At 43.1% G+C, this 9164-nt stretch overlaps 1 long non-coding RNA gene across 1 annotated transcript; it reads left to right on the top strand.

Annotated features, from left to right (window-relative positions):
• The first annotated feature begins 2174 nt into the window (after window positions 1-2174).
• Window positions 2175-3108, top strand: LOC103676040. The gene is made up of 2 exons (XR_571988.2): window positions 2175-2283; window positions 2943-3108. It is a non-coding gene; the product is annotated as an uncharacterized LOC103676040 (long non-coding RNA).
• Window positions 3109-9164: the final 6056 nt, after the last annotated feature.

The raw sequence follows: 9164 nt of genomic DNA, 5'->3' as shown, positions 1-9164 counted from the left end.
GTGGTGGGTGCTCACTAGTGGTCTTTAGTATCTACCTCGCTGGTCCTTGGTTTTGGGTCACACTCTTTTCTGTGGGATCTATCTTACGCTCTCCGAGGAGTTGGGTGACTTAGGGTGAGTTACTTGCCCCCACCAAACTCGTCTGTTGAATGGGGATAACGCTTTTATATTCAGCATCGTTGATATGATCACGCATGGTAATTTATATAAAGCGCACTTAGCACAGTGCCTGCTGCACTGGCCAGACTCAGTAAGTGACAGCACAGCAGTGCTACTGTGTCTTCATTTGGAGTCTCAACAAAGGTGGGCAGAAGCCTTTTCTCACGAGTCTGTTTCTTCTCCCAGGAGCTTTCTGATGTGGGTATAACCGTCCCTCTGTCCTTGCCCTACAGTTCTCAAGTTCCCCCAAGTTTTCTCATAGCTCACTTGTCAGAAAAGCCAGGAATGTCTGTTGATCCAACTCCTGCCCTGGAGAGGGGGTGGTGGTTCTGAACCAGAGCTGAACTCTCTCATTGGGAATGCCAGGTTCCACAGGATGCCTTCCATGGCCACAGGGGCCCCTGACCAGGCCTTGATCCCTCCCACAAACCAGGATTCCCAGGTTCTCATTGGGAAGTTCCTTCCTGAGGCTTTATGGAGTGCCCATGAGTGGAGTCAAAACTACCCACTACCTCTGTGGAGACTCCCATTTGGGATATGGGTAGTGTGTTAGTCAGAATTCTCTAAAAAAACAAACAATAACAACAACAACAAAATCAATAAGAGGATATATATATAGAGAGAGAGAGAAACAGATTTATTATAAGGAGTTGGTTTGCACAGTTGTGGAAGCTGGTGAGCCCAAATTCTACAATGTGGACCAGCAGGTTCAAGACCCAGGAGAGCTGATGGTACAACTGAACTCCAAAGGTAATTTGATTGAGAATTCCCTCTTGCTCCAGGAGACTGGTCTTTTTGTGCTATACAGACTTTCAACTCATTGGGTGAAGCCCACCCACATTTTGAAGAGCAATCTGCTTACCCAAAGTTCACTGATTAAATGTTCAACTCATCCCAAAACACCTGCCAAGTTGACATAAAATTGAGCACCACAGATAGCATGCATAAATACTCTTTCCGTTGTCTTTCTTGGACAATTCCTATCTTGTTTGTCTTTCTAAACAAGTGTATTTTAGGAGGTAAAACAGTTGGAGAGCCATGTGATGTTATTTCTCTGTTCAGAGAGGTCAAATAAAAGTGATACACTCTCTTGGGGTGGGGGGCGGTAAAGCCGTCTCGACTGCAGAAAGCATTTTTCAGTCCACACTCTCTTTGGCATGGGCCAGTAGTCAACTGGTCTAATGCACTCAGTTTTCAGAAAGGGAAACTGAGGCTTGGATAAAAGAGGAGTGTGGCCAAGGTTGTCCCACACCGCACATTTGTTGGCGATCCAGGACAGCTGAGTAGGTATACTGGAGCCCAGCCCAGGGTTTTCCCACTGCTTACCTAAGGTTTGTATAGTTGGCATAGAATGAAGGCAAAATTTGAGCAGCTACTTTGAGTGGGGTTGGAATTATCCCAGTCAAGGGTCTGTAAGAAAAAATTGGGAAAACCTTTAATATTTAATGGTTAGCTCACCCACCTAGGTTATCTCTAACTCTTCTGGTCTCTGACTAGGCTATTTGACAGCTCTGCACAGATAGAAATAAAGTTGTAGCTAATGGATAGTAATGCAAATAATTCCTGCCCACAGAAATGCAAATTGAGTCTAATGAGATGCAACTGATTGTTGTGGGCACTTTTGCATCTTTTTATAAGTTCATTTCCGCTTTCCATATTTGACTAAAAATATGTGACCCTGTGAGCTGGTTTTTGGTTTCACTGCAACATCTACTGGTTTCCTCATTAATTAATGAATTAAAAAGAATCTTTGGCATATATTCATTTCCTATCGGTATGAGAATCACGATGGCATCCTCTTTTAAAATGCGTCCTTTAATAAGTCGGTGTAAACCATGCATACACCTTGTTTTCTCACACTGCATGGTGTTCCCACACCTCAAAGAATGAACTGAAGTTCCTGTGAGCTTCAGAGCATTCTGGGGAATAATAACTCACTTTGCAAAATACTTTAGGGTTTACAAAGCACCTTCACTCTTATCATCTCCTTTGATTCCTACAGTCCACCTGGGAGAGCAGATATCATTCCTATTTCACAAAGAGGGAAAATGAAGGCCAGAGAAAACAACATGTTTTATAAAACCAAGATCTTACAGCTATTTGAAGCAGAGCTAGGAAGTCAGTGTAAGTCTTCTCTCAGTCCTACGCTCATCCTCTTCATTAAGCCACATCATCTTTCTTGATAAGAAATACCATGGACCCATCCTGGCAGCAGGATCCCCCGCATGGGAGAGCTGCTGTTTCAGAAAAAAAAAAAAGGGGCCACGAATTGGTATATACTGGAAGTTCTGAGAAGCCCCACGTCCATCGCCAGGGATGTTATTCAGCTCCCTTTTTCATTTTTCCCCTTGAGAACAAAAGCTAGTTTTACATTTTAATGGATTTAATTACTGCATAGAGATCTGAACCGATAGAAAAGGAACAAGCAGTGAGGACACAGTGATGGTCTATTGAGCAGCATTTGAATTAATTTGGAGTTTTCATCCTCGTGATTAGTGTGGTTATTAGTGTTAATACTTGAAGTTCATGTTAACAGGGTGTTATTGTGAATTTGAAGGATCAAAACAGGCCTGATTTCCTAGTATTTGTTTGTTTACTTATTCATCAGTCCATTCATAATGGCTATGGTGCTGACATATAAAACACCCCCTGCATTCAACTTCTCAGCTTGACTTAATAAAGGATAATATTGGGTCTCATTTAGCCAATGTTTAATGCTAATAGATTGTCCTTGTCTATTTTGGTGACTTCCCCACTGTGGGCATTCTCTCCTTTGTCCTTAGACCACCGTGGAGAGGCAGATAAAGCCTCAGAGCTTCTGGAAACAGCCTGAAATAGAGTTTGGGATACCAGATTTCTGTTGACTTGAGCTTCTGGAGTGATCCTGGGAAAGCCATGCCTCCTCTCTGCGCCTCAGTTTCCCCTTAATAAAATAAAAGTTTCAGGTGAGATGATCCCAGTTTCCTTTCAGCTCTATGATTCAGGGAGCAAATCAAAATGGAGAGATGACTGGAGAGTTACAGAAATGTGAAGTTGTGACTAAGAGAATATCTGTCCCAATGCATTAGTCCTTCCGTTGTATGCTTTTATTTCAAAGTGCGTGGGTGTGGATTCATTTTTTTCTTCTTGCTTCTCTGGATGTGCTGTATATCTCCCATCTGAGGGTTTATGTTTTCCTTCAACTGTGGAAAAGTGTCAGCCATTTTCTCACTGAATGCTGACTATCTCCCTTCTCTTCGAATCCGTTAAAAGATGGCAGACTGCATTCTAGTTGACGTGCTAAATCTGTCCTCCAGGTACTAGTTCCGTCTGCTACAGCACCTACTCTGCTCTCTGAACCATCAAGCTTTCCACTTCAATGATTTTTGTTTGTTTCTGGAAGTAACATTTGCTTCTTTGTCAAATCTGCCTTGTCTTTTTTTCATGGAGCCTTATTTTTTCCTTACAGTTTGGTTATAAATTTCATATCTTTAATCATTTAAAACTTGTTATAATCTTCCCTTTATCCTAAATTCTTGACGTGCAGATCCTCCCAAGTGTTGTGTATGTGTACTCTGTTGTTTTTTTTTTTTTCTTGTGAATTTTGTGATTTTTGAGTGTGAGCACATTTTCAATGACAGTGTGGGAGTGGCTGGGAATTCAATGTGATATGGGATGTGGAAATATTGCTCTAGAGAAAGCTTTGCATTTGCTTTTGCTGAGTGCCCCAGAAACATTTTAATGTAAATCTTGAGGCTTAAGGATTCCTGAAACACATAGGTGGTGTATTCTCTTACTCTAAATCTCCCCAGGGTGGTGCGGTAGGCTGAGTGATGACTGACAATGATATCCAGGTCCTAATCCCTGCAAATTGTGATTGTTACATTAGGCCAAAAAAGAGTCTGTGGATGAGTTTAAATCAAGGATCTTGAGATGGGGAGATTATCCTGGATTATCCAACTGGACCCTGAGTGTGATCACAAGTGTCATTATAAGAGGAGGCAGAGGGAGATTTGACTACAGAGAGGAGAAGCCCATAGGGCAATGGAAGCAGACATTGGAGGAACGTGCTTTGAAAATAAAGGAAGGGGCCACAGACAGAGGAAAGCAAGAGATGCAGAGCTAGAAGCTGGAAAAGACAAGGAGACAGATCATTCCCCAGAGCTTCCCTAGGGAGTGCAGTCTTGCCAACACCTTGAACTGAAACTGACTCCAGAAGTGCAAGAGAATAAATGTGTGTTATTTTAAAGCCACTAAGTTGTGGCTTTAAATGGGAAACATAGCTGGTTAGCAGAGTTTTTCTACTCCTCTTTACTGAGGGCAGTACTTCAAAGGTTTTTCCAAGAAAACGACTGGATTTTCCACGAAAGCAGACAGTGAAGATGTCAATTCCACCAACAGGCCGGGAAGACATGGGATGGCAGGATTCCACAACTCCTATGACTGCAAATCAGCCTTCTGATGGGAATCAGCCTTCAGAGGGGGGATAAAAAGATCCGGGGTTCTTGGTTTTGAGCCTTTTTTTACTAGCCAAATCAATGTCTCCAAATGATATCACAGAGTTTTCAGGGGCACTGGGATAGATGTTGCTGTTTTGTGTTCCACGTGCTGTAACAGTTCACAGCTTTATGAGAGGATTTCAGAGGTGTCCTCTGAGGTGGAACGTCCAGGAACTACTTACCAGCATTTTACAGATGGGGAAACTGGCCCTCGGGTTTAATGAAGTCTAACAAAGTTGGCTCTCAACCCGTCTGCTAATTCAATGCCATTGACATTATATCACAACTAAGATGAGCTCCTTGATCTCAAACGGCTTAGAGACAGGACGAAGAGGAGAGAGCACTACAAGGTAAATGTGACCACCACCAGGTGTGAAAGGAGAAACAAATAAGATCTTTGGGAGGTTAGGAAGGCTGGGATATGGAGTGGGGTGGGGGCACCTGATAAGGCAAAACACATTAACACATAGTGGAGGGACATTAAAACATATGCATTTTAAAATTCTTCACCTTGAAAAATAAAAACCAATAACCCAACAACAATACAAATGGTTTCTGACCAGGTCAGCCGGTTGCCCTACATTTCTCCATTGCACAAGCAATTCTTACGTACCTACTATATGTGTGGGATTGACCACGGTGAACAGGAAGTGACGACATACCACGGAACCAGCCTGATTCAGGGAGGAGACCTGCGCTCCAGCCCTCACACCGACTCTGGCCTCTGGTGGTTTGTTTCCTCTTCGGCTTGAGTTTTTTCCTGCATACATTGGGAATCTAAACTTCACTTGCCACTCTGACATTCTAAATTTGAATAAGGAGGATGTTTATGTATTCTGTTGTCTTTACTTTCACTATTCATTCTCTCTTTTGTTTTAAATTACTTGCCTTCTCTCTTTTCCTCATTTCTTTCTCCTCCTTCTTTTGGGATGGCTCCTTCCCTGCCCTCCCTCATGGTTATTCTCCTTCTCACATTCGGTGTCTGCATATTTTCTTCCTCATTACCTAAGTACATGTAAATTGGCCACATTGCTGATGCGGAAGCAATTTTTAAAATTGGTTAAAATGTGCCAACGTCAAACATGACGAATTCTTCCACTTTTGGACTCCTCATGATTTTAATCATCCAAAATCAGCCATTTAAGAAATGACAGCATGAGGACCAAATTCCCTTAGCATAAATTTTTTTTTGTTTGTTTTGTCTTTTGATGGTGCGTGTGTGCATGTGCGTATGTGTGTGTGTGTGTGTGTGTGCTGTGTTCACCAAAGCTGTTAGTGGATTTGGACATTATTTAAGTATAGCATTGAGCACTTGCTGGGTACAGCACAGGCTGGGTATGTGGAGAAGGGGGAGATTAAAAAAAGGAACAGCATCTAGTCTGCAGTCAGAATGGGACTTGGGGACTTGGTGAATGAGAGCATGGAGGCATGGTTAGAAGTAAAGAGGGAAGCCTTGACTCTATTATGCTGGTATTTTGGCTCAAGACCCGGGAATGCCTGACTCTTGTCTTCAGCACAGGGTTCTGGGGTGTTGTTGACCACACAGTAAACTGCAGCAGCGCGGCTGCAAACCCACGGCCTTGCTTACCACTGAGGCTATGACCTGATAATCCCTGATAAGGAGTGTTCTGTTAAACACTGACTTGGAGAACATGAGATAGGCCTATTAACTGCCTTTAGAAGCACCAAATCTCCATCGTGAGTCTGATACACTCAGGAATATCTTTGCTAAGAGAAAGAGAGAGAATCAGGCCCAAGAGGGACCTTAAAGACCAAGAAAACTAGCCAAGATGGCCTGGGGCCAAGGCTTTACCTGCATTTCAGGCAAAAAAGGAAAAGAGACAGCACAAGGTGCTGCTTGTGTAAGGTATAGTAAGCCAGGCCACAAGTAAACTAGACTCATTAAATGTCCTGGTTCTGGATAATTAGTCAAGTCTCCTGTCTTTGGAAGGGGGAGTAATTAGGGGTTTTTTCCCCACTCCTAAGAGCAGGTGGCACTCCATCAGTGCAGGAGTTCCTGATCTGATAGAGCCTCAATAAGGTTAGAGGAGGAAAAAGAATATTCCCCCCCCTCCAACAGGACCTTGGCTAAGAGACATTGCTAATGAAGTGGACAGATTCAAGAGGACGAGTGGGCTCAACCCCACTTCAGGCTATACAAGCAAGTCTAGAGCAAAGAGTTATATCTGGGGAACACAGTGAGTTACATTTTGATTTCTGAGTCAATGCTCCAATGAGCAAAGACCATGCTGTAGCACCAACGTATGAATAGTCTGACTCCAGGTCTGAGTTTCCTCTCATTCCACCACCGCTGCAGGGTAATAGGCCCGTCTAGGCAATTGGTAGCAGCAGGAATAAAGCAGGTTGGCAGAGAACTTGGAAACAGTCTAACCATGGAAGATGAGATCCCTGTCCTTGGGGAGGAGTAAACTCTTTACTCTCCTTTGGAGTAAAATGATGGCTTGAAGACTGAGTTTGTCCCCTCACTAGCTCCATGGTTCTGGGCAAGTTATTTAACTTCCCTGATCTTCAGCTTCCTCACCTGTAAAGCCAAGATAGCAATACCCACCTTAAACTGTCCGTCTAAGGACAAGATAGAATAATCTATGTAAACAGCATTTGGACATAGTATACGCTCAGTGAAAAGTGCCATTACTCTTGGTGTCATTTGTTAACTGCTGTGATATAAAATATACTTTTACCTGCTATAGAACAGTGATTTCTAAACCCTCATGAGAACGAAAATCACCTATAGAGTTTACTAAAAAATGTGAATTCTCAGTCCCATCTCCCTTCAAGAGATTCTGACGTGGGGCTCGGAAATATGCATTTTAGAGGGTACCCCTGGTGACTCAGGTGATGTGGTTAATAGACACACTTTGAAAACTATTGCATTGGATTGTATTTTAAGTTTAAAATCTGACTTCTCCTGGTTCACGGCTCTCAAAAAAATCCAGGTTAGGCTTCCATTGTGAAGATTTCTGCCTGCTCTTCCTTACCCTTACCTCCAAGCTCAGTGGAGGCAACAACAAGCTACTACTGTTATTAGCACCGCCTTTGGGTAATATTCCCTAGAGCAGAGGTTCTCGACTTTGGCAGCATGTTTATCAATTACATGGAGAGCCCTCAACCATCCTCATGTCCAGGCCACACCCCAGACCAACTAAGTCAGATATCTGGGTGGTCTTCGGCATGGGGTTTTTGGAAGCTTGCTAGGGGAATTTCAGTGTATAGCTAAGTTGAGAACCACTTCTCTAGATCCTCTGTCCCATCTTCCCTTCAAATCTTCTTCACTTAGTTTCCATCCCATGCCTTCTAGCTGGATATTTCCCTTCTTTCAGAATTTTTGGCTGGATTCACTCGGCAGATTTTCTGATTTTCTTGTCATTCTTCCTGACCTACTGATGCCTCTTACCTGGCTCTATTTGGCTTTGGTGTCCAACCCACCACTCTGTCCAAACTTGCAGGACACAATACTGTAGCTCTCGGATAGCAATACTTTGTCTTGAGACTGGGGGATGCCAATAGAATCGTGCCACTATCTTTCAGACTTCTTTGCCATTTTCTCCCACTAGAGTGTTTTCCCAACCTCTGCCTATTTATTCTGCCAGAGTTCGTACAAAGCTCTCCTCCTCTGGAAGGCCACCTTTGACTCTCCCAGGTCGAGGCAGAAAGTCTCTTTATTCTTAACCTCTCTAATATCATTGGTATCATGTATTATAACACCCCATCTATATAAGGAGAGGATGTCATAGCAATGATAGTCATCCGAACTTCTTCTGGGCAGCAAACCACTTATTTGGAAAAATTATGAGTGCTTAGGGTAGACGTTTATACTGAGAGTGATGTAAAACAGGTCAGAACTACCTTGCTCAAATGTAAGAGCAATTGTTTAATACCCCAGAGAGAAAAAAGGAGGTCATCCACTCTGTGATGTGACCCACACCATGATTTCCTTAAAATCCTGAGTAAAATCTATACATCATCATGAAATATTTCATAAGAGTAGATTTCTCAGGGCACAGCTAGAGGGCCTAAGCCCAGGGTATTGAGGGAAAGACAGGCCACATGGCACTGGCATAGAGACAAGAAATAAGCCAAAGATTCTAATGGAAATTTTAGGAAAGGCTTTGGAATATCACAGGTCATGGAATATGGGTGAAGGCCAGGTTTGGCCAGACCTCCACGGGGCGCAGTAGTCTCATCTGCTGTCTGGATTCTATCTGAGCATATCTCTGCCCCCTGACCTGGGAGTTTTCTGATGGCAGGGCCTGTCTTCATTGCAGCTGAGTTTCCCTCGTGTCTGGCACAATTCTTGGCATGTGGGATGCTCTAAGTCAGTGTCTGGAGAATGAACAATCCAGAAAGCACATTAATACAGGCTTTTTCTTAAGGTCAAAGGGAGCACCAAGGAATTCGTCCTGTCTGTGGCTGTTTTGTGGTTCAGACTGAATTCTCTTTCATTCACCACTTAGATGCCACTGAGCTTGTTTCTCCAAATTCGATTGCTCAAAATGTGATTAATTT

Source organism: Ursus maritimus, unplaced genomic scaffold, assembly GCF_017311325.1.
Source record: "Ursus maritimus isolate PB19 unplaced genomic scaffold, ASM1731132v1 scaffold_4, whole genome shotgun sequence".
Taxonomy (NCBI): domain Eukaryota; kingdom Metazoa; phylum Chordata; class Mammalia; order Carnivora; family Ursidae; genus Ursus; species Ursus maritimus.
Note: the sequence above shows the minus strand (reverse complement) of the source record. Positions and strands in the feature narration are given on the sequence as shown.